At 35.1% G+C, this 20602-nt stretch overlaps 1 long non-coding RNA gene across 1 annotated transcript; it reads left to right on the top strand.

Annotated features, from left to right (window-relative positions):
* The first annotated feature begins 305 nt into the window (after nt 1-305).
* Nucleotides 306-8265, top strand: LOC128221997 (uncharacterized). The gene is made up of 7 exons (XR_008259040.1): nt 306-446; nt 897-1027; nt 1491-1613; nt 2065-2157; nt 5217-5309; nt 6128-6171; nt 6866-8265. It is a non-coding gene; the product is annotated as an uncharacterized LOC128221997 (long non-coding RNA).
* The last annotated feature ends 12337 nt before the right edge of the window (nt 8266-20602 follow it).

Here is a 20602-nt window from a genome sequence, read left to right as displayed (position 1 = left end):
TTACAAAGTGTTATAATATTGGTTGTCAGTGGGTGTGCTATAAAGAACTTCCAGTAAACTTGCCTCAAGTTTTATGAGACAAAACTGGTTGAAGTGCCTAGCTTAAATGAAATTTTATACCAGAGATATTTAAGAAATAGTTTTATATGTGTTGTTCAAGGGTAATAACTTGTCCTCAATTGGAGGTGTTTGTGCTAGAATTGTCCTCAGTTGGAGGTCATTCACACTGTACTGTATTCAGTAGTTTTTTTTCCATGTTAAATACCATAATGTATAGTCTTGTTCTGTTTTTGATGCTTCTGTCACTTTCAGTGATGTGATGTGTTTGTATTGCATCTGGTCAGTGCCATGATGTGAATACTGTTGATGCTGATGATGTTGATACTGATGATGTGGATGCTGATGATGTGGATGATGATAATGTGGATGCCTCCGAATTGAAATAGGTACTTTAATCTTTCTTATAATATAAGATGAATGGGTGCCTGTTATTGGAGTAAAATTGCAATTATTTTTTGTTCTAGTATAAGCCTAGAGGAATATAGTTTTTTTCTTAACTAGAAGTTGCAGTGTTTTGATATTGGTCTTCAGTGGGGTTTCTATCAAATACTTTCAGTAGAGGTCCCTCCTATCTTATGAGACAGAACTGTTTGAAGTGCCTAGAGTTAAAGGAATTAGATACTAGAGACTTTTATGAAATAGTTTTATGTGTTGTCCAAAGGTAATAATTTGTCCTCAATTGGAGGTGTTTGTGCTAGAATTGTCCTCAGTTGGAGGTCATTCACACTGCACTGTATTCAGTAGTTTTTCTTCTATGGTAAATACCATAATGTATAATCTTGCTCTGTTTTTGATGCTTATGTCACTTTTCAGTGATGTGATTTTTTGTATTGCAGCTGGACAGTGCCATGATGTGGATACTGTTGATACTGATAATGTGGATACTGTTCATACTGATGATATAATGCTGATAATGTGGATATTGATGATGTAGATGCCCCGGATGATCAACCAGGGACTAATAGAGGTACGCTTTTTCACTTACCTTTCTCTTATATGTGATGAATGGTTGCCTGATATTTAAGTAAAATTGCAATTTAATTTTGTTCCATTATAAGCCTTGAAATTTAGTTTTTTTCTTAAAGGTCTAACGGTTGCAAAGTGTTAAATATTGGTCGTCAGTGGGTTTGCTATAAAACACTTTAAGTAGAGGTGTCTCCAGTCTTATGAAACGGAACTGACTTTGAAGTTCTTAGCATAAAAGGAATTAAATGCTAGAGATATTTATGAAATAGTTTTATGTGTTGTCCAAAGGTATTAACTTGTCCTCAATTGGAGGTGTTTGTGCTAGAATTGTCCTCAGTTGGAGGTCATTCACACTGCACTGTATTCAGTAGTTTTTCTTCCATGATAAATACCATAACGTATAATCTTGTTCTGTTTTTGATGCTTTTGTCACTTTTCAGTGATGTGATGTTTTTGTATTGCAGCTGGACAGTGCCATGATGTGAATACTGATGATACTGATGATGTGGATACTGATGATGTGGATGATGATGATGTGGATGATGATGATGTGGATGCCTCCGTTGATCAACCAGGGACTGAAATAGGTACTTTAATCTTTCTTATAATATAAGATGAATGGGTGCCTGTAATTAAAGTAATATTTCAATTATTTTTTGTTCTAATACAAGCCTAGAGGAATATAGTTTTTTTCTTAACTAGAAGTTGCAGTGTTTTGATATTAGTCTTCAGTGGGGTTTCTATCAAATACTTGCAGTAGAGGTCCCTCCTATCTTATGAGACAGAACTGTTTGAAGTGCCTAGAGTTAAAGGAATTAGATACTAGAGACTTTTATGAAATAGTTTTATGTGTTGTCCAAAGGTAATAATTTGTCCTCAATTGGAGGTGTTTGTGCTAGAATTGTCCTCAGTTGGAGGTCATTCACACTGCACTGTATTCAGTAGTTTTTCATCCATTGTAAATACCATAATGTATAGTCTTGTTTTGTGTTTGATGCTTCTGTCACTTTTCAGTGATGTGATGTTTTTGTATTGCAGCTGGACAGTGCCATGATGTGAATACTGATGATACTGATGATGTGGATGCTGATGATGTGGATGCCTCCGTTGATCAACCAGGGACTGAAATAGGTACACTTATTTTCTTATAATATGAGATGAATTTGTGCCTGATATTTGAGCAAAATTGCAAAAAAAAAATGTTTTATGATAAGCCTTGGAATACAGTTTTTAGCTCGATTATTCGAAGAATTAGGAGGGCTATACTACTCACCCCAGCGTCAGCGTCCGGTTAGACATTGCAATTTAGGGCAAGTTGGGATTTTCACTTAGAAGTCCAATGCATTCATTCAATTGACTTAATACTTAACATAGTTGTTCATGACCATCAAACAATGAGGTTAGATAACTCAATATTATCCTTTTCACAAATTATGACCCCTGATTGACTATTGAACTTCGGTTTAAGATTAAGGACAGGTTGGGATATTTATTAATAACTTCTATACCCTTTGTTCAATTGACTTAATACTTCACACAGTTGTTCAGGACCATCACTCCTTTGAGGTTACATAACTCCATATTATCCTTAATACAAGTTATGGCCCCTGATTGACTTGGGTTAAACTTTTAGGGCAGGTTAAAGTTTTAGGGCAAGTTGGGATTTTCACTTATTAGTCCAATACTCTTCATTCAATTGACTTAATACTTCACACAATTGTTTATGACCGTCACACAATGAGGTTACATAACTCCATATTATCCGTAATACAAGTTATGGCCCCTGATTGACTTAGGTTACAGTTTTAGGGCAGGTTAAAGTTAAAGGGCAGGTTAAAGTTGTAGGGCAAGTTGGGATTTTAATAAGAAAACATCTATACCCTTCATTCAATGCCCTTAATACTTTGCATAATTATTGACGACCATCTTAGAACAAGGAACATAACTCCATTATAACCCTTAATACAAATTATGGGAATGATTTTTTTTTCAATTTTTTTTTTATATTCTTTGAAAGGCACATTTTTATATATATTCTTAACCACATTTTCATAAAGGGAAAACCAGTTATTTGAATGTCGACTTGCGTCATTGTTCGGGCGGCTGGTGGGAGGCAGCGTCAAAGTCACCTTATGAATGGAATAATTTTAGCTAGGTTTGAAATAAATAGACCAAACTTGGTATATAGGAAGAGTTTATAGAGACCTTTTCTGAGATTGTGTTTTGGGCCCTTAGAGTCATGGTCTAGGTCAATGTCACTGTTGCTAAAAATAGAAATATGCTTATACTGAATAACTCAAGTAAAGGTTGACATAGTGTGACCAAACTTGGTATATAGGACAAGTTTATGCAGAGCTTTCATGGATTGACTTCGCCCCCCTAGGGTCAATGTCACTGTTACTAAATATAGATTACTGTGTAACCGAACCTCAACAAGTGGTAGTAAGCCGCACGGGCGGTTACAAGAACCCTCAGGTTCGACACAGGGCAAAGGCAGGGAGGTTGGGTGTGAAGAACAACTGAAATGTTTGCATTTTTTTATACAATCTATTCAAGAATTCAAGTTCATTAATTAAATTCAAATGGAAGTAACACTGTAAAAACCAAACTAACTATGAAACTAATAAATGCCTTAGATATACCTAGCTGCTCAGGCAAGCCATAATGCAACTTTAGGCTGTAAGTTTGAAACAATTCTGTCGAGTGTCAAAAATTGACAAACACAGTATAAAAAAATAAACTCCAAGTAATTTATTTCTAACTGTCAAAAATCAGAGAAATTTAACATCTCAGGTACAATAATCAAGTTTTTGAAATTGGAAAACCTATATGAAAAAATGTGAGTGGCCCACAGGGAATCCACGCCTTACCTTACAGAGCCCAGGAAAGTAAAAATGTGAAGGTACCGTCAGAGGACAGATAACTTACTGAAACTAATTCAGTCGGTCTTTAAGCAGTAAGAAAAACCAATCCAAATAAAAGTAATGAACTTCTGTAGCACAGGAAAATGTAGTAACAGTTATGGTTGACATACTTTGACCAAACTTAATATGTAGGAAGAGTTTATAGAGGACTTCTATTGGATTGTGTTTGGGGCCAATCGAATCAAGGTCACTGCTACTAAAAATAAAAAATATGCTTAGTACTGAATATCTCAAGTAAGGGTTGACATAGTGTGACCAAACTTGGTATATAGGACACGATTATGCAGAGCTTTCATGGATTGCCTTTCGGCCCCCTTGGGTCAAAGTCACTGTTTCTAAAAATAGATTACTGTTTCAGTTATGGTTGACATACTTTGACCAAACTTAATATGTAGGAAGAGTTTATGGAGGACTTCCATTGGATTGTGTTTGGGGCCCATGGAATCAAGGTCACTGCTACTAAAAATAAAAATATGCTTAGTACTGAATATCTCAAGTAAGGGTTGACATAGTGTGACCAAACTTGGAATATAGGACAATATGCAGAGCTTTGATGGATTGCCTTTCGGCCCTCTTGGGTCAAAGGCACTGTTACTAAAAATAGATTACTGTTTCAGTTATGTTTGACATACTGTGACCAAACTTAATATGTAGGAAGAGTTTATGGAGGACTTCCATGGGATTGTGTTTGGGGCCCATGGCATCAAGGTCACTGCTACTAAAGATAGAAGAAAGCAGTTGAAACTGAATCTCTTCTGCCAATCATTAAAAACCTGGTTTTGTCACATCCCGCCTCTTTTTGATCACTTTTTTAATTTGATTGTTTTATTGTGTTTGATAGGCACATATAACATTGTTATTGTTTTCACTTCTAAGTCAAAGCGGCGTAGTCAAGCGCGCTGTCTTATAACAGCTCTTGTTTCTTAACTAGAAGTTGCAGAAGTTTTTTTATATTGGTTGTCAGTGGGTTTTCTTTAAAATACTTTCTTTAAACGTGCCTCTTAAAGACTAAATTGTTTGAAGTGCCTAGAGTAGGATGATATTTGAAACAAGAGATATTTATGAAATAGTTTTATGTATTGTCCAAGGGTAATTACTTGTCCTCAATTGGAGGTGTTTGTGCTAGAATTGTCCTCAGTTGGAGGTCATTCACACTGCACTGTATTCAGTAGTTTTTCTTCTATGGTAAATACCATAATGTATAATCTTGTTCTGTTTTTGATGCTTTTGTCACTTTTCAGTGATGTGATGTTTTTGTAGTGGCAGCTGGACAGTGCCATGATGTGAATACTGTTGATGCTGATGATGTGGATGTTGATAATGTTGATGCCTCCGTTGATCAACTAGGGACTGAAATAGGTACACTTATCGTTTTTATAATATAAGATAAACGGGTGCCTGATATTTGATGTTTTCATGTATAGATTTGCCCTTGTTGTAAAAGAATTAGCTTTGGAATGTAGTTTTCATAATGGGTTCAAAGTGATTGGAATGAAGTGTCTTCATTTGGACATCAATGGGTGTTCGACCAAATTCATTGTCTTTTGAGGTGATGACTACATGTAGAAATTTGCTTAACAAATAAGAAATTCAAACCACCAGAGATATTAAAATCAGTTTGACATCATTCAAGTCGTAGGTTGAAGGTCATTTCACAATCTTGGTTGTACATCATTGTATGTAAATAACATTATCATTAACCGAAATGTTTAATATATGTACCTGCATGTGCTTACAATCAGTAAAGCTGAATACTTTTTTTCAGTATTATGCTTACCACAGAACATAATCAAAATACCAGAGGTTCAAAAGACAAAATACTATGTCATTTTGTTGCAACATGTCTCTTTTAGCCTAGTTGTGTAGAGATAGTTGTGTGTGTGTGTGTTTGAGATAAATTATCTCCTGTATTAAAAACACTACACCTTCAATATTTCATAACCAGTACTGCATTTTAAATAATAGGCATCAAGGAAATTTGAAATACCTGAGATCTCAATACAGGCATGGTGTCTAATAAAAGTAACTGGCCTCCATTGTTAATGTCCATCAATTTCATTCAAATAATACTCGTCGAGAGACACCTGTTTCATTATTATAAATAGCATTAATTGTTAGCGTTAAGAAACATAGCAGACCTATTTGCGTATATAATATATATATTTTTGTCTCCATAGGTCAACTCGAAGCAGTCGTAAATGCTGGGATTGGCACAAACCATGTAAGAATCATATTGAAATTTGTAGCAATTAGAAATTTCTATTCTTAAAGCAAATTTGATTTAAAAAGTGTTGTTTCTGTAAAGGAGTAAGTGCACTTTTGTGATCAGGCTTTTCTGTTGTCTTTCTTAGTATACATTTAATTTTGTGTAACAACCATACTTGTAATCTTAAAAAAAACCTATTCAGTGTTTAAATTACCAGAATGTGTGTCATGTTACTGATCAGTGTAAAAAGTTACAGTAAAAATATCTAATTGTATTTAACAGAAAGGCCTTGAATTGAATTTCTACATATCAAATAAAATCCTGAAGTCAAACATATTTAACACGGACAACAATGTATATTATATAGCACCGTAAGACATGTTGCTCGGGTCAGTGCTACAGAAAAATGAGTTTGCTTACCGTGCCCATTTTATTGTACAAATTCAGAAATCAAATAATATAAAGGTTATCAGTGAAAACACATCATCTTGAATACAGGTCATATTTATATATTGACTTGCAGAGGCACTGTTGCTAATTCCTAGACAACTTCAATTGATAAAACATGTTTTAATGTAGGATTATATGTTTTATGGTTATTTGTCCTATAGAGGACTATCAAGAAAACCCTTTCATATTTTAGTGCTCAAAATAGATGAAAATATAGTGATTTTTTTGTCTATAAAATAGCCTTATTTCTGTGTTTTAGGAAAAACGAACAGCCACAGTCAGAACACCTTGGAGCTAGGCTGAAGAAGACGTGGTAGAAAATGGCCTTAAAAAGTGTTTTAAACTTAATACTCTTACCAAAAATAATTTAGAATGTCTTGAACTTATAAAGAAGTATCCAATTCTTGCCAGGCGATCAAGGACAATGGTGAAAGGGTACATTAGAAAAATGCAACTGGCCTTGCAATAGGCTCATCAAAAAGCAAACAATTAAACAAATAGATACTTTAAATTATAGAATAGACTAGATTGCATTTTGATTTAAGCTTTATATCTGAATACCATCAGTGATTGACATGTTCTTTGGATATTGTTCTATTATTATTTATTTTTTAGCAATTAAAATTTTGAAATTGAATATGGTAATAACTTGTCCTCAATTGGAGGTGATTTTGCTAGAATTGTCCATGATGTTTGTGGTCATTTCCACTGCAGTGTATTCAATTGTTTTTTTGTTCCATGGTAAATAATGGTGTGTGGTATTGTTTTGTATTGAATGCTTCTGTCATTTCTCAGTGATGTGATGTTTTTTGTGTTGTTGGATAAATTGATGAAATGCAAATGAAATATCATCATGTATGAACATGTCAAACAAAAATGTATTAACTTTCTTCTGTTTGCTATCAAAACGTTAAGTATTTGTTTGGCTGAATTGTATCTAGAGTCAATGAATGAAGATTTGTTTATTACTGAAAATTGATATGCATTATTTTTTGTAAAAGAAAAATTTTCAGAAAAGAAGTATCTTGGTATTGTGATATGCCTTGGCACCTGTCAGGGCTGTGGGCATCATGCAGTCTTTTACCTAGGACAGTAACTAAATCTTTTCATATTTAAATAAAACTTGGTTAGGATGTTGCCAGGGACAATATGCATGTGTACATCAAGGAGCATAACTCTGGCTTTAGTTTGTATTGAGTTATGCCTCATTTTCGAAGGAGAAAAAAACAGACGAGCGCTGGTGTTTTCTTCATGGCGCTCTTGTTGACCTTGGCGAGATCAAGGTTCAATGTTGAAATAAGATATGCCTTGTAAGTTATTTTAACTAACAGGGGAAAGTCTGACAATCAAGTTTAGACTTTAATAGCTTTAATAGTGATTGTTGTGTAAAGTGGACTTTCAACATATTTTATCATATAAATAGAAGTATGAATTCTGCTCTTTGGAGCTAAAAATTATCTACTTTCCGGCTATTGATAATTATGTACTTATTTCACATATCCGAGCATGTTATGTATCCATTTGTCTACATTATACTGATTACTTAGTTTGATATATTCGTATTTAATACCTGTCTTGTAATGATCAGCTATATAAATATATCCATCCATCTGAAGTTTCTGTTATTTGACACTTAACTATTACAGTATTACAATCGGACCAATAAAATACTTCTGAAAACTTTACTGACTTGCTGACATTATCCTTGATGTATATGCAAACAGATATCTGTGTCACATCCTTAAAGTGCAAAGGAGTCATTTTAGTTCCACAAGATGATGCGTTGTTCGCATTACATTATAGTATTAGTCCCATGTAACACACTGGGTGATTCAGTTTTTTCAACGCAGTCGTTATCACACGCTGAAATAGCCATTGAAATTAAGGGCAGTTAGTATGACTATCTGTTTTACTTAAATATAAGAGTTACAATATGCAGAGGTGTCATTTTTTTAGAAAATAAACAGCGAGAAAGATTTTACCAGCTTGACCTATAAACGCACCGACAACATTTCTGTTCTGTAGTACCGTACGAATTCGCTGGATTGATACCCTTCGGCGTCGCTAAATTATGCATTTTTTATGCATCAAAAATGCAAAAAGTATGGTCTGATCATATATTCAATGAATAGCAACAACAACATAATAAAAGCATTTCACAAATACATTCAAACACCCTTTCCAAGTTCCATCCATTTGAAGGCAGCCAGAGCCTACTCGCCGAAGACAAAAAATATTTCAAGCAGCAAAGAGCCTCAACATTGCTTAACACTGGTGGATTGAATTTCGTTTATGGACCAGAACTAAGATACATGAAGGGCTCCGCATGGTGGAAATTAACTGACGAGTCCGGATGGAAGGGCGTGGTGGGGGGGGGGGGTGAGTAGGGGCCGAACAAATCAATCCATGTGTTCTTCTTACGATCATATCTAGGAACAAAAATAGAAATGAAGTTTACAGTTAGGAAGATACCAAGCGGGGTATCTTTCGAAACAAACACATCAGGCGCAAAGGACTTCAAATGACATTTGGTCCGCGGAAGGGTTGGGCTCGTGTCACGCCCGTGTGTCCCCTCCGGTCGATATTTTTTTTCAATTGTAAGCATTGAAAGACTCGATTTCCAGGTTTTGTTTTCATGTTTTTTTCTCTAAACCTTATTACGTTTCAAATAGTTATGAAATCTAAAACTAATATCGTTTGGTAACATTTATTCACTGAGAAAAAATTGCTAATATGATAAAACAGTAATACACATGTTATGGACACGTTTGTAAGCACACATTTAATACTAGTATTTTATATTTCTGTACCAAATACAAACAGTCACAAATTAATAAATCACACACATTAAATTCATTTTAATCAATTAGAGTAATCATGCCATGGTGACCTGTATATTCAATATCGTGTCAGACTTGTATTAATCTATATGCGCGTAGCTTCATTTGAAATACAATTTAAAAAAAAAATGGTATCAAATTTTGCGGCCCAATTGCCGTTACTAGCTAGAATATTGGGACCGCGGCCACGGCCCCTGTGGTACCAGCTCCTACGCGCCTGAACAAACTGAGAAAATCTCGAACAAACATTACATGATTTTTCGAATAAGTGTAGAGCACTCGAACAATGGATTTTTGAAAGTAAAAAATGGGTAATTTATCTGCCTATAGTCGAGGCTGATATTTCTTAGCATTAAAGCGTCTGCAACCCTGCTATTATAATGAAGAGAACTGGTTATTAATTTGCATTATTTTAATAATCATACATAATTATATGCATGAATTTACATTACATGCACCCTGACGATGATTTACCAAGATATCGCTCCATTAAATAAAGTAACCCTTTGCCATGACACTGATATACATTGGAGGATTGACCATAGTTTTATTATACATTTATGCTTGGGTTCACCATAAGTAGGACACTGAAGTATTTTAGGCTTTAGATAATGTCAAAGATTCTAATGCTGGAATTTCTGATGTTTTAAAGCACAGAATCTATGGTTTTGGGTCACAAAGGGTAAATTTTGGTAATAAAAATAATAACTTAAAAAAGATTTGCCGTCAAACATACCCTTTTTTAAAGATGCACTCTGATACCCATGTAAGATTTACCATAACTAATACGATTGTTTAAAAATACCAAAAAGGATGAATAAATGTCAAAACAATGGTTCTTATGAAGGATACCGAGTTATATTTGAAAGAAAGTTGCAGAAAACACGTTATTACAACCTGATACGACTATTGTTAATCACAGGAAATCTTTTAGCATTCACCAATCATTTAATATTTTTTTCCGTTTTTAACCATTAAATACACGATAGCAATCGTGCTATCAGTAAGTTATACTTTCCATATATGTATTATTTAGTAAGTAGTTCAAGATTTATCGCTTAAAATGTATGTTTCTTATACATGGGTATGAGTTGATTTTGAATAAGAGTGTCACTTTAAGGCAGGTGACCGGAGAAAGAGCTTGTTTGCCTACCTAAAACTTATACCTTTTAAGTTATTATTATGGTGTAAATATTTGCAATAAATACACATGTATCGACTTCGTATATAAACACAAATCAATCGCGGTACTCGATAAATATGGTATAAGCCAACCATCACAAATTTCGTGCAACGCAACCTTTTACAGTAATCAATCGGAACACCTCGGCCGTCGTTTTATGGCGGAGATGGTCAGGGTGTTCCGATTGTAAACTAGTGTAAAATGCGGCCCAAGTAAGGCCCTATGATATTTGTATACGGAAAACACGGCCCTTTCGGGGATCCTGTATAATGTTAATTATTTTTTAATTCATTGTTAAATTTCGTTCGAGCATTCCGACTGTAAACTTATTTGGTAATAGTGTGAATAACTGTATAGGGTAAAACACCGCCCTATTGGGTGATATACGACTCTATAGATATATTGAAAAAAAATCTTTATTCATTGAAGTTCGGCTTATGGAAAAGAAAACAAAATGCATAAGAAATTCCCTACCAATACAGCTATCAAAGTACAGTATTAAAATGCTTTAAAATATGCAAGTTTGAAAAATGACCGTAGATTTCACAGTCTTTGGCGACAAAGTTTTTCAAATGAATATCCCATGGTCCTATTTGTTTTATCTAAATTTATTTTCGAAATTAAGAAAAAGTTAAGGAAATATATTATTCAAAATCGTAGAATGCTGGCGAAGTCAACCATAAAGAAGAATATTTATAAAGTTGTCATGGATCACGGCTATATTTATGCTAGCTATTCTTATGCCTTGGCCTAAAATGATAATGTTTCTATTTGTGTGAATCAATTCCTAATCACCCACTATTTAGGAATCAACTTTATGATTGCCTTTGTGTCGTTCTATTTTCGGCATTAAATTTAATATCTTGTATTTCTTTCCCGCTGTGCACTTTTTATGATATTGCTTATTATGATGTTAAACGTGTTGGAAAATAGCTCATTTGTTAATACACGTGTATTACAAATAAACATTTCTTGCCTTGTTCTGGTGATACAAAGGAAAGTGCCGGTGCTTTAAAGAACCAAGCGGTTGCATGCTTCGCACACGGATCTCTTGTCACGGATCACTCTGTTTCTTCAAATGTTCATATAAATTGACTGAGAAGTGCAGTCACTGCTATCTCATCTTACTAAGTTCATTAACCACAACACATGTAGTGATAGCATCATGGCAGTTCAAAGTCATAATGCAGCTAATGATTACGGGCAGAACTTGATTAAATAAAAATAAACATAAGCGAAATCTAGCGAAATTCCATTGAACTGTTTGATTTATATACGTACAACGCCTTATCTGGTCAATTTCCTAATTGATTTACTAAGAATAAGTGTCCGCCCAGTGTTATCTTGTATATTGACAGAATAGTCTGACCAAGCGCTTCAAAGACCACGACCTCAACCAGTGATACAGCTCTTCAACGACCAAGTCTGTCTTCACACGACCAGGCGCTGGAACGAACATGACTAAAACCCCGCGAGCCTATGTTTCAACGACCATGACTCCAATCCCGCGACCTAGCGCTGCAACAACGTCACTCATCACACGACCAAACGTTTCCACGACCATGACTACATTTCCGGATCCTAGCGCTCCAACGACCACGTCTCTCATCACACGACCCGGCGTTTCAACGACCATGACTCCAATCCCGCGATCTTATGTTTTAAAGACAATGTCTCTCTTCACACGACCCAGCATTTCAACGACCATGACTCCATTCCCACGTCCTAGCGCTCCAACGAACACGTCTCTCATTACACGATCCAGTGTTTCAACGACCATGACTCCAATTTCGCAACCTAGCGCTCTAACGACCACGTCTTCCATCACACGACCCGGCGTTTCAACAACCATGACTCCATTCCAGTGTCCTAGCGCTCCAACGACCACGTCTCTAAATGCACGACCCAGCGTTTCAACGACCATGACTCCATTCCCGCGACCTAGCGCTCTAACGACCACGTCTCTCATCACACGACTCAGCGTTTCAACAACCATGACTCCAGTCTCGCGACCTAGCGCTCTAACGATCACGTCTCTCAATGCACGACCCAGCATTTCAACGACCATGACACCATTCCCGCGACCTAGCGCTCTAACGACCACGTCTCTCAATGCACGACACAGCATTTCAACGACCATGACTCCATTCCCGCGACCTAGCGCTCTAACGACCACGTCTATCATCACACGACTCAGCGTTTCAACAACCATGACTTCATTCCCGCGACATAGCGCTCTAACGAACACGTGTCTCATCACAAGCCGATGGTTTCAACGACATTGACTCCTATCCCGCGACCTAGCGCTCTAATGACCACGTCTCTCATCAAACAACCCAGCGCTGTAACGACTCTGACTCTAACCCCGCAACCTAGCGCTCAAACGACTACGTGTCTCGTCACGCGACCCAGCGCCGGAACTACCATGACTCCAACCCCGCGAGCCTGTGTTTCAACGTCCATGACACCAATTCTGCAATCTAGCGCTCCAACGGCCACGAAACGAGTCCCATGGACCAGTGAAAAAAAAACACAACGGAGAAACAATGTCGACTTTGACAGAATAATGAAATCGAAATCGAAGGTCCATCTAGAATGAACATACTTGATAATGTGCATCCTGAACATATTCTGGGATTTAGAAGTTGTTATTTGTCATAAACAAAGAATATCGAGGGATATATGTGGATCAAGGAAGCAAACATGTAAGAATGACAGACGGAATCTGTTAAAAAACGCCATGCAGAATGTTAAACAAATGAACCAATGAGGTCGGTGTGACCCCCGTTGGGTTCTTCGTTGTCCGAGTATATTTTTTTTCTTAAATGAGGGTTTACAGTCAAATCACACAACGAACAGGTTGACGTATAACGTTTCCCGAACAACCGCTTTGTTTTTTTCTTCAAATTTGCCTGGTAATAAATTGTCCTCATTTGGAGGTCGGAGGCAGAATGTCCTTGGTTGGAGGTGTTTCGTTCGCATTTTTTGGGTGTGTCAATGTCCCTGGTTGGCGGTGTTTTGTTAAAAAATGTTTACGTATTTAAACCTCTACCCAGATAGCTTTAAGTCCGTTTAACACATTGACGTAATTATTTTTCAAAATTACACCCTGGAAAATGGTGTCCTCATTTGGATGTGAAATGTTGCGTGTCCTCAGTTGGCGGTGCTTGCAAGTATGCGTGTGTGTGCGCGCGTGTGTGTGTGAAGTTGGAAAGCGTATTTTCCGTTTATTTTACACCGTAATAATTCTTTCCACTTCTCCGACAGTTATCGCTGCTTGACCAATATTTGTTTAAATTTCAGTTTATACAATACTTAATGTTGTTTTTGAACATCAATAAACGCTTACAGTGCTTTTTTGTTGTGTTTTACTCATACATGTTATAAATGTACATACTACATGAATTTAGTTTGTATAATTTCATTTGCAATTGTACTTAAGCAATTGATAAGAACATATATTTACAATAAAGTAGCAAAGATCTGGGCCTTGTCAGACGGAAAGTAATTTTGTAGTCCACATATTCTGTGAAGCATAAGTGTTATTAAGTTGATTTGCTGATCACAATTCTCCAGTTGTATTAATTAAAATATCATTGTAGCAAAACATAAACCCTGTGTTCACCTATTTCTAACGTATTCCGACACGTCAACAATAATTCATTCACGATAATGCTACGGAAAGTTTCTGCATGTACTCTGAGTGAGAACAAACTCATGTACGAACACACCAAAGAATACTTGACAATCTGAAGAGTGTACACTTAAGTATTGCTCATTTGAAACTCATAATTGCAGCAAAACCCATGTCTGAATTAAGATAAAAAAATGCCTTACTAAATAATTTATATTGCGGCCTTGCTGTACCCGTGTTATGCATAATTAGAAATCATTGGATCAAAATGTTTGTACAATTATCTTATTTAATGCATATTATAAGATTCTTATTATAACGCATTCTCAAACGGTCATGATATTCAAACATTAAAACAGCCCAAGTTTTTCTTAATAATCTGCTAAAGTGTTAAATAAAACCGCATACTGTTTATAAACCAGTGCTTTTATACCATATGATGCATTGTAATCGAGTACATGACTGTAACCACGGTTCATATAAGGTGTTTATTAATCTGTTTAAACAATTTATTAAAATCGGAATACCTAAATAACACACTTTGTTGCCTATAGCATCGGATTGATGCCATTTCCTGGGTTCGATCACCACAACAGGCCCACTTTTTCCTTCCATATAACTTTAGTATTGTAGTTGTACAGAAGCATTGTTGTCGTATGTTAGTCGTTGTTGTGCAAAGAAATTAAAATGACCATTATTAAGAAACACAGTCTTTATATTCAAAAGCCAGGAACAATTTGCTCATATATGGTAATACTATATATGTCAGTTAGATTTTAAGGGTTTGCAACTTAGCACTTACCATTGTCCAATTATCTCCCTTGTTATAAATTGATCATTAGCTCCAAAACCAGTTTCGGGTGGACACGAATATGTCTAAATAAACAGTTAAGTAAGACCCTTTTTTACGGGACATGTCATTGTGGAAGACATGCTTGTTTAATTACTCTTTAATAAGGACAGTGGATCATTTCAAATTTGACCATAACAGCACTGTCAGAGATGTAGTATGAGATATTTCATGAAGAATGATTCAAAAGCATGCTTTGTGCCTAAATATTAATTCCTGGGATTGTTTAGCATTTAAATTTAAAGGTCAAGGTCAACTCCCAATTTAAGCTAGGTACTAAGAGATCTCATCACACCTAATGACGCATCATTAATTGATGCATATAATCAACACTATGAACTCTGGTTTATTTGCTTTAATGACAAGTGTATCATTTCTATAGAAAATGTCTGATTCTATCATTACAAATTATTGAAACAAACAAAAAAGCAAACAAAAAAATGGTTGTACAATATTATTATCTACCGGTATAAAATATCTACTAAAAATATGATTATTGCATTAATATTTTGTTGCATAATTTAAAGTCTGGTGGTGGGAGCACAAAGATGTGCCCCTAAAAATCTCTATGTCTTCCAACGTTAAAGGCATTCACAGATGAGTTTATTGAACGAGCATGTATAGCAAAGAAAGTGCATGTGAAAATGTAATTGTGTGGACGGCCAAGTCATGTCACACGCTGAGTGTTGAACATTTAATGGTTTTTGCAGTTCCATCTTACTCGATTTCTCTGTGTCAAAAAGTAATAAATGCACTATCCTTGTTATTCAGTGCAATTGTTAGTATAACGTCTAATTATTCGGACACTTAATCATTTGTTTTCCTGCTTGCCAAATATATGATAGAAATACTTGCAAGGCATAAAATTAATGTCAGTACAGTGCTGTTTCAATTATGGATTTAACACATAAATAAGTTATTTTGCTATATTAAATTATCACCAGTTGTTTTCTTACCACTATGAAAATACATAAATATAATTCCAAATAAATAATCGTTTGTGCTAACACCAAGGTTTGATAGTATGGGTATCTTTTTATGTAAAAAACACTGGAAATTACTTAAAAATGAACAGCCATATCGTGAACAGGAAATACACAAAATCATCATTTCCGAATATAGTTAAGGGTGTTCAAATTAAAAGTGTCCAAATCTATAGATTATTAAATACAGGTACTCGATGCGTCTAACATTTTGATAATATCCACTTAAACTTAGCTTATTGGCTATGATCAGTAAAGATTAGAACTGATTACTATTAATGTAAAGAGCCTAAGCTGTTTTAAACGATTTCATTTTTAACCACCTAGTGGACATTTTGTAAACCGAAATAAAAGAGTAGCCTAGTCAATAAAATGAAGATTTTATTTAAAATAATTGATCTTTAACCAATTGGAATTAAATCTTGAAACTGAAATTATATTGGACAATGTAAAAATGTTTTCAAATACATACTATTCATTGACCCGGTTTTAGTAAATGCTGCTAAAGGTCTCCTCATTTCAAGTGTGAAAATGATTGTTTTAACTAAAATTAAACAGAACACATAACTATATTGCTCTAACACCAATGCACTGATTACTTTTATAAAACTTATTGACTTTAGCTATTCTTTCATAATTTGATTTATTACCTTCTCCAAATGACATTCTCGATGTACTTAAAGAAAAAATAAAATTTGGAAAAATACAAGAAGTACATGACGGTATCTTAAACATCTTAATGAATATTATAAAGTTTTAACTGTCTTAGTGTTAAGGATTGAAATGTAAACAATGTAGACATTGGTAGGTAAATAAGGAAAATAAACCACCACAGGTCGAGTCAGTGTTATACTTGGTTTTGTATCTTAAATCTGATAAGGTTAAATAAGGAAACTATCAACGTGTTTTTAACAATTAAGAAGAGATTATCTTCTGTGCTAATGCAGACAGCGAACCTTGTAACAGCCATGAGACAACTAAACGCCATTGACATGCCTTCCTTTGTTGGAAGCGAAAACGTAGTTTTAAAAACTGAAAATACATATATTGGAAATAAACCACATGAACTCATACTCAAACAAATCATTTAAACTCTTATTACTGTCGCAGTAAGCACAATACTAAACGAGAAAGCGTCGAGGTAGAAGCAACACACTAATTGTTATCTGTGCATATCATCAAGGGTTTTGGTACTTGGTACTTGGTTTATTGCAATTAAATCTTAAACATGAAGAATTCCGTATGAACGATTTGATTGTATTCGCTTTATTGCCACCGGAGGATGAATTCGATATATTTCAGATCTGAAACAATCACAATATATATAACACGTCATCAGAAAGTATGTATGGAAATAAATGCATATCATGTGGTATCGTGATATTTGTGATAGAGGTACATGGTGGAATATAATATCAGGTAATTAATGTTTAATTTAATTTCAAAGAAGCGTGATGATTTCATAATCATCCCGTAAGCCAAGCTCGCCGAGGCCGCTTGCGACGCATGCTGGTTTTGCTGTTCCAGCAAATTGGACAATCCCAACCTCCAGGACCCAGGTACACCTGCGCCAAGCCACCGCCCCAAGTATTACAACACACGAAATTAAATGAATCAGAAATATTTAGCTGTGATTGGAGTTAAATGTAGATAAGCTAAAGTTATTCGAAAGACGCAGAATAATTATTCCCTAAAAAGTTATATCGTTTTAGTGGCGCCACTCAATAGTTCTGCCTACGCCCTTGTTTTCTTAACTATGTCTATATATATGCATCGACTGTTCACATAATAGATGCGTAACAAAGTCATGCGTTGTCGCTAGACGTATTGAAGGATAGCTGTTAGAAAGTTGGTTTCCGGCTTCTTAGGAACTAGCAAAACATATCAATATAATTTATACGAATGACGTCTGTATACAAGGATGCCTGAATACAAGTCGATCCAGGGCGCGTATGACCGTCAGGAATCGTACATAGCGTTGGCGCTGTATACTACTGCGGGGCATTCAGTGGCTGCCATTATAGAGGATTTGCGTACACGGGGATGTTAAAATCAGGATCTTTAGCGGTACGAAAAGGCAATTTATGTTTTTGATAGTCGACAAAATGTATATTTTCGATGCGTTTTCAGGCTGAATTTTGCGGAAATACGAGATATCTCTGTATATAGCTAGGTTGTCAGATTCCTTGTTGACGTTATAGAGGTCTGGCGTTACTCAACGTTTGTGTATCAGAAATAAATACAGCTTGTTGGCAAACCTTTGTTTGGGTTAGTAGTGTGTCTTCATGCAACAAAGTTTTTTGAAAAAAAACAAACAAACAAACAAACAACACAGGTTTTCTTTTGTCGATGTGGAGAATCATTCGGAAGCAACCAGGAACCCCAATGCCATTTCAGTATGAGTTCGTAATCGGATATTTTGGAACATTTTTGCTGCGAGTCACAAGACGCGTTCTATTTTGGAAATGTTAATCTGCCCAACATAACACGGATGGTACACCTCTATTTTGCATTTGGTCGTATAAAACTAGCGGGTTGACGTCAAATAACGAATCGTCATTAACGAAAATATTGAGGCTCGTCCTTTCGTTGGTTTTTCTTCAACAGCAGGGTTGTGTTTGTAAAAGTTATGGCTATCTATTCCAAAGTGAGCTGCAGCATTATTAAGAATCTTCTGCGTTCCCCAAGAAATATATATGCACATTTGATTTATTCAATCTGTAACATCCATGTATTGGCATACATTGTAACAATGTAAAGCTTGAAAATGAAACCTATTACTTAACTTCGTAAATTATAATAAAGAGTTTAACTTATTTGTTTATAACGTGTTAATAAAAATGACGGATCATTGGATTTTTTTGCTTTTATTCACATTAATTGTTAGCGGTTGATATTAACCACCGATTGATCCCGGATTGTATGATATTTTAAAACCAAAAAGGGACAAGCTTTTTGGTTCCCACAATTTTTTAAACCAAGACTCTTAAGTTCCATCTTACCGGCGGCTAAATGAAGTTGGCCCCATTTAACATCATTTTTACCGCGTAGTGGTTTCCGCACGGATTTTTAATTTACAACAATTAATTATTATTTTAGTTATTCATTAATTACGAAACTTGTACTCAAACACAAAAGTCAACATGATAAAATATGAAATAATGTGCACCACAAAACAACAATAGGGGTAAGCATGTTTATAGCCGCCTAATACCATGCTATATAAAGATTATATAAGTACAATAAAATGCGACGGTTAACAGAAGCAGTGCACATGTGAGTTATCTTATATTATTAATACCGCGAGATGCAATTTATACGTCGTATAAACCGGATTTAAGAAAAGGACTGATATTGAACGCTTTGCAAATTAATTGATATTGAATCTTAATACATTGCGTTTTTGTACCAGAAATGAACCAGGATGGGCTGGGTATTACTTAATTCATAAATCAGATTTAGTATGTCTTGGTCATCTTAGTTTGAAGTTATGAGTGCATTAAAGCGTTGTTGTTTATTTCATTTCAAATAATGCAGACATTTGCATTTTAAATAAGTTTTTAACAAATATTTTTAAATGTTAAACCTAATGTTTATTTAGTCTAAGTATGAATTTCAAAATGAGTATCATTAGAAACTAACAAAACAAACTCAGCACAAACACTTTTGCAGTTGCAGATTTACAGAAAATTTCGAGCAATATTCTGAAGGCATACGCCAACTTGTCTGGTATAAAACTTTTTTATTTCACTTGTGCGATTGTGTAGTTATTACTCATGGGGAAACAAGAGTACCCAACAAACGTCAAGAAATGGCTTTTGTTATGAGTTTCCAACTCAGTCACTCGTTAAAATGTTGAATGACAAGCTTGTGTTAAAAGGTTCAAACTGAGTCACTCGTTACAGAGGTGAATGACGAGCTTGTATAACGAGGTTCCAACTTAGTCACTCGCTACTTAGGTTAATGACACGCTTGTGTTACGACGTTTCAACTGAGTCACTCAGGTTTACCTGATATCTCGCTTTATACGGAAAAGGGGTTAAATTCTTAAACTGTTTACTGAGGTTTATAAACTTAGATATTTTTTCTCAACTCTAAGAACTGTGAACTCTAGTTACAAAATTAGGGTCATATTTTTAATGATATATACGATAAAATTAAGTAATGTAGAATTGCTATTACTTGTGTGGTGAAAAGAATACACCCATGCTAGGATAGTATTGTTCACCAAACATATTCCGTAGAGTTTTTGAATGTGATCGTAAAAATACGCCATTTTTGTCATGAAATGTTTAATATCGTCCTATAAGCTGTAACAATTTGAAAAGTATCGTCATTTCATCGGATAATCAGGAGAAAACTACTATGACAAACGTTGCGTTGCGTTCTTTGTGGTTTGTTTACATCATAAATTAAAGGTTATGCTTCTGTTTACTACCGTGACAAATGTGTTATTTTATGTACATAAACTTTAGTCCAATTTTCAGGCAGTATTGTAACAATTAT

The sequence above is a fragment of the Mya arenaria genome, chromosome 16 (assembly GCF_026914265.1).
Source record: "Mya arenaria isolate MELC-2E11 chromosome 16, ASM2691426v1".
Classification (NCBI taxonomy): Eukaryota; Metazoa; Mollusca; class Bivalvia; order Myida; family Myidae; genus Mya; species Mya arenaria.
Note: the sequence above shows the minus strand (reverse complement) of the source record. Positions and strands in the feature narration are given on the sequence as shown.